Source organism: Macaca fascicularis, chromosome 13, assembly GCF_037993035.2.
Source record: "Macaca fascicularis isolate 582-1 chromosome 13, T2T-MFA8v1.1".
NCBI lineage: Eukaryota > Metazoa > Chordata > Mammalia > Primates > Cercopithecidae > Macaca > Macaca fascicularis.
This window is the reverse complement of record NC_088387.1, coordinates 37,969,748-37,976,394: the sequence shown is the minus strand read 5'-3', so window position 1 is coordinate 37,976,394 and position 6,647 is coordinate 37,969,748.

The window sequence follows — 6,647 nt, the reverse complement described above, 5'->3', positions numbered from 1 at the left end:
TCAAAACACACACTGTATCTCATAAATGTACAAAATTATTATTTGTCCATTAAAAAATAAATTTTGAAAAGGTTAATAGGGCCTCTCTTTTTCTCTCAGTGACTTACAGATATTGAGGTGTCATCTTCCTCTGTCTGACTCAAGTGCATAAGAACATTAAACAGAGATGAAGATACATACACACACACATTTGGATAAATGTGGTTCAAAACAAAAAGAGTAAGAAACAAATAAACATCAAAGGACATACATAAATTCTCAGCCCCAAAGGAACCTTTGTTCAGCTTATTGTTGCTATTTCATAGAGACAAATGGATCCTCTGGTGCCACCTCCTCAACATACAAATCAATAAATATAGCCTACCTGTGTTCCTGAAATCTGTAAATTGGAGTCATAAATCAAATTAACTTTTTTCCCCAAATGTGGGCAGGGAAAGGAAGAAGGGAAACTCTTCATCTTCTAAATATTACTGTGTACACAGTTCTCATTCTTCACACTTCCACTCTAATCTCACTTTCTCCACTTAAACAGTTTTGACTATTTTAATTTTTACACTATTTATCAGTTAATTACAAAAGTTTTTGTGCTGCTTTACTTTTTATACAACACTGGGCCCCAAAAAATTAAAATGTATTTGTTTATCTGTCAGGGTAGAGATTACTTAAGTAGAACCAAAATGAAACAAATAAAAATCTACACTACAAGATGAACTGAGCCAACTATAGAGACCACTGAGATGATGGCTGCTTTTTTGATACTAGACAGCTACACATTGCCTAGTTCCATTTAATATCAAATATATGTCGAGAGAACGAATCATTATCCAAATATTAGTGTTGTTTGATATCAAAGAACAAATATTTTTCTTTTTTTTTTTTATTTTAAGTTCTAGGGTACATGTGCATAACGTGCAGGTTTGTTACATATGTATACTTGTGCCATGTTGGTGTGCTGCAACCATCAACTCGTCAGCACCCATCAACTCGTCATTTACATCAGGTATAACTCCCAATGCAATCCCTCCCCCCTCCCCGCTCTCTGTGATAGGCCCTGGTGTGTGATGTTCCCCTTCCCGAGTCCAAGTGATCTCATCATTCACTTCCCAGCTATGAGTGAGAACATGCGGTGTTTGGTTTTCTGTTCTTGTGATAGTTTGCTAAGAATGATGGTTTCCAGCTGCATCCATGTCCCTACGAAGGACACAAACTCATCCTTTTTTATGGCTGCATAGTATTCCATGTTGTATATGTGCTGCAGGTTCTTAATCCAGTCTGTCACTGATGGACATTTGGGTGGATTCCAAGTCTTTGCTATTGTGAATAGTGCCACAATAAACATACGTGCGCATATGTCTTTATAGCAGCATGATTTACAATCCTTTGGGTATACACCCAGTAATGGGATGGCTGGGTCATATGGTACTTCTAGTTCTAGATCCTTGAGGAATCACCATACTGTTTTCCATAATGGTTGAACTAGTTTACAATCCCACCAACAGTGTAAAAGTGTTCCTATTTCTCCACATCCTCTCCAGCACCTGTTGTTTCCTGACTTTTTAATGATCGCCATTCTAACTGGTGTGAGATGGTATCTCATTGTGGTTTTGATTTGCATTTCTCTGATGGCCAGTGATGATGAGCATTTTTTTCATGTGTCTGTTGGCTGTATGAATGTCCTCTTTTGAGAAATGTCTGTTCATATCCTTTGCCCACTTTTTGATGGGGTTGTTTTTTTCTTGTAAATTTGTTTGAGTTCTTTGTAGGTTCTGGATATTAGCCCTTTGTCTGATGAGTAGATTGCAAAAATTTTCTCCCATTCTGTAGGTTGCCTGTTCACTCTGATGGTAGTTTCTTTTGCTGTGCAGAAGCTCTTTAGTTTAATGAGATCCCATTTGTCAATTTTGGCTTTTGTTGCTGTTGCTTTTGGTGTTTTAGACATGAAGTCCTTGCCCATGCCTATGTCCTGAATGGTATTACCTAGGTTTTCTTCTAGGGTTTTTATGGTTTTAGGTTTAACATTTAAGTCTCTAATCCATCTTGAATTAATTTTCACATAAGGAGTAAGGAAAGGATCCAGTTTCAGCTTTCTACTTATGGCTAGCCAATTTTCCCAGCACCATTTATTAAATAGGGAATCCTTTCCCCATTTCTTGTTTTGCTCAGATTTATCAAAGATCAGATGGCTGTAGATGTGTGGTATTATTTCTGAGGAATCTGTTCTGTTCCATTGGTCTGTTTTGGTACAAGTACCATGCTGTTTTAGTTACTGTAGCCTTGTAGTGTAGTTTGAAGTCAGGTAGTGTGATGCCTCCAGCTTTGTTCTTTTGACTTAGGATAGTCTTGGAGATGCGGGCTCTTTTTTGGTTCCATATGAACTTTAAAGCAGTTTTTTCCAATTCTGTGAAGAAACTCATTGGTAGCTTGATGGGGATGGCATTGAATCTATAAATTACCTTGGGCAGTATGGCCATTTTCACGATATTGATTCTTCCTATCCAAGAGCATGGTATGTTCTTCCATTTGTTCATGTCCTCTTTAATTTCACTGAGCAGTGGTTTGTAGTTCTCCTTGAAGAGGTCCTTTACATCCCTTGTAAGTTGGATTTCTAGGTCTTTTATTCTCTTTGAAGCTATTGTGAATGGAAGTTCATTCATGACTTGGCTCTCTGTTTCACTGTTACTGGTGTATAAGAATGCTTGTGATTTTTTCACATTAATTTTGTATCGGAAGACTTTCCTGAAGTTGCTTATCAGCTTAAGGAGATTTGGGGCTGAGACAATGGGGTTTTCTAAATATACAATCATGTCATCTGCAAACAGGGACAATTTGACTTCTTCTTTTCCTAACTGAATACCCTATATTTCTTTCTCTTGCCTGATTGCCCTAGCCAGAACTTCCAACTATGTTGAATAGGAGTGGTGAGAGAGGGCATCCCTGTCTTGTGCCAGTTTTCAAAGGGAATTTTTCCAGTTTTTGCCCATTCAGTATGATATTGGCTGTGGGTTTGTCATAAATAGCTCTTATGATTTTGAGATACGTTCCATGAATACTGAATTTATTGAGCGTTTTTAGCATGAAGGGCTGTTGAATTTTGTCAAAGGCCTTTTCTGTATCTATTGAGTTAATCATGTGGTTTTTGTCTTTGGTTCTGTTTATATGCTGGATTACGTTTATTGACTTGCATATGTTGAACCAGCCTTGCATCCCAGGGATGAAGCCCACATGATCATGGTGGATAAGCTTTTTGATGTGCTGCTGGATCCGGTTTGCCAATATTTTATTGAGGATTTTTGCATCGATGTTTATCAGGGATATTGGTCTAAAATCTCTTTCTTTGTTGTGTCTCTGCCAGGCTTTGGTATCAGGATGATGTTGGCCTCATAAAATGAGTGAGGGAGGATTACCTCTTTTTCTATTAATTGGAAGAGTTTCAGAAGGAACAGTACCAGCTCCTTCTTGTACCTCTGGTAGAATTCAGCTGTGAATATATCTGATCCTGGACTTTTTTTGGTTGTTAGGCTATTAATTATTGCCTCAATTTCAGAGCCTACTATTGGTCTATTCAGGGATTCAGCTTCTTCCTGGTTTAGTCTTGGGAGAGTGTAAATGTCCAGGAAATTATCCATTTCTTCTAGATTTTCTAGTTTATTTGCATAGAGGTGTTTATAGTATTGTCTGATGGTAGTTTGTATTTCTGTGGGGTCAGCGGTGATATCCCCTTTATCATTTTTTATTGCGTCTGTTTGATTCCTCTCTCTTTTCTTCTTTATTAGTCTTGCTAGTGGTCTGTCAATTTTGTTGATCTTTTCAAAAAACCAACTCCTGGATTCATTGATTTTTTGGAGGGTTTTTTGTGTCTCTATCTCCTTCAGTTCTGCTCTGATCTTAGTTATTTCTTGCCTTTTGCTAGCTTTTGAATGTGTTTGCTCTTGCTTCTCTAGTTCTTTTAATTGTGATGTTAGAGTGTCAATTTTAGATCTTTCCTGCTTTCTCTTGTGGGCATTTAGTGCTATAAATTTCCCTCTACACACTGCTTTAAATGTGTCCCAGAGATTCTGGTATGTTGTATCTTTTTTCTCATTGGATTCAAATAACATCTTTATTTCTGCCTTCATTTCGTTGTGTACTCAGTAGTCATTCAGGAGCAGGTTATTCAGTTTCCATGTAGTTGAGCGGTTTTGATTGAGTTTCTTAGTCCTGAGTTCTAGTTTGATTGCACTGTGGTCTGAGAGACAGTTTGTTATAATTTCTGTTCTTGTACAGTTGCTGAGGAGTGCTTTACTTCCAATTATGTGGTCAATTTTGGAATAAGTGTGATGTGTTGCTGAGAAGAATGTATATTCTGTTGATTTGGGGTGGAGAGTTCTGTTGATGTCTATTAGGTCTGCTTGCTGCAGAGATGAGTTCAATTCCTGGATATCTTTGTTAACTTTCTGTCTCGTTGATCTGTCTAATGTTGACAGTGGGGTGTTGAAGTCTCCCATTATTATTGTATGGGAGTCTAAGTCTCTTTGTAAGTCTCTAAGGACTTGCTTTATGAATCTGGGTGCTCCTATATTGGGTGCATATATATTTAGGATAGTTAGCTCTTCCTGTTGAATTGATCCCTTTACCATTATGTAATGGCCTTCTTTGTCTCTTTTGATCTTTGATGGTTTAAAGTCTGTTTTATCAGAGACTAGGATTGCAACCTCTGCTTTTTTTTTGTTCTTCATTTGTTTGAAAGATCTTCCTCCATCCCTTTATTTTGAGCCTATGTATGTCTCTGCATGTGAGATGGGTCTCCTGAATACAGCAGACTGATGGCTCTCAACTCTTTATCCAGTTTGGCAGTCTGTGTCTTTTAATTGGAGCATTTAGTCCATTTACATTTAAGGTTAATATTGTTATGTGTGAACTTGATTCTGCCATTATGATATTAACTGGTTATTTTGCTCTTTAGTTGATGCAGTTTCTTCCTACCCTCGATGGTCTTTGCATTTTGGCATGTTTTTGCAACGGCTGGTGCCGGTTTTTCCTTTCCATGTTTAGTGCTTCTTTCAGGGTCTCTTGTAGGGCAGGCCTGGTGGTGACAAAATCTCTAAGCATTTGCTTATCTGTAAAGGATTTTATTTCTCCTTCACTTATGAAACTTAGTTTGGCTGGATATGAAATTCTGGGTTTAAAATTCTTTTCTTTAAGAATGTTGAATATTGGCCCCCACTCTCTTCTGGCTTGGAGAGTTTCTGCCGAGAGATCTGCTGTTAGTCTGATGGGCTTCCCTTTGTGGGTAACCCGACCTTTCTCTCTGGCTGCCCTTAAGATTTTTTCCTTCATTTCAACTTTGGTGAATCTGGCAATTATGTGTCTTGGAGTTGCTCTTCTTGAGGAGTAACTTTGTGGCATTCTCTGTATTTCCTGAATTTGAATGTTGGCCTGCCCTACTAGGTTGGAGAAGTTCTCCTGGATGATATCCTGAAGAGTGTTTTCCAACTTGGTTCCATTTTCCCCCTCACTTTCAGGCACCCTAATCAGACGTAGATTTGGTCTTTTTACATAATCCCACACTTCTTGCAGGCTTTGTTCATTTCTTTTTCTTCTTTTTTCTTTAGATTTCGCTTCTCGCTTCCTTTCATTCATTTGATCCTCAATCGCTGATACTCTTTCTTCCAGTTGATAGAGTCGGTTACTGAAGCTTGTCCATTTGTCACGTATTTCTCTGGTCATGGTTTTCATCTCTGTCCGTTCGTTTATGGCCTTCTCTGCATTAATTATTCTGGTTATCAATTCTTCCACTCTTTTTTCAAGATTTTTAGTTTCTTTGCATTGGGTACGTAATTCCTCCTTTAGCTCTGAGAAGTTTGATGGACTGAAGCCTTCTTCTCTCATCTCATCAAAGTTATTCTCCGTCTAGCTTTGATCCATTGCTGGTGATGAGCTGCGTTCCTTTGGAGGGGGAGATGTGCTCTTATTTTTTGAATTTCAGCTTTTCTGCCTTGCTTTTTCCCCATCTTTGTGGTTTTATCTGCCTCTGGTCTTTGATGATGGTGATGTACTGATGGGGTTTTGGTGTGGGTGTCCTTCCTGTTTGTTAGTTTTTCTTCTAACAGTCAGGACCCTCAGCTGTAGGTCTGTTGGAGATTGCTTGAGGTCCACTCCAGACCCTGTTTGCCTGGGTGTCAGCAGCAGAGGCTGCAGAAGATAGAATACTGCTGAACAGCAAGTGTACCTGTCTGATTCTTGCTTTGGAAGCTTCTCTCAGGCGTGTACTCCACCGTGTGAGGTGTGGGGTGTCCGTCTGCCCCTAGTGGAGGATGCCTCCTAGTTAGGCTACTCAAGGGTCAGGGACCCCCTTGAGCAGGCAGTCTGTCCATTCTCAGATCTCAACCTCCGTGTTGGGAGATCCACTGCTCTCTTCAAAGCTGTCAGACAGAGTTGCTTGCGTCTGCAGAGGTTTCTGCTGCTTTTTTTTTTTTTTTGCTGTTGTTGTTGTTGTTGTTGTTGTTGTTTAGCTGTGCCCTGTCCCCAGAGGTGGAGTCTACAGAGACTGGCAGGCCTTCTTGAGCTGCTGTGAGCTCCACCCAGTTCGATCTTCCCAGGGCTTTGTTTACCTACTTAAGCCTCAGCAATGGTGGGCGCCTCTCCACCAGCCTGCCTGCTGCCTTGTG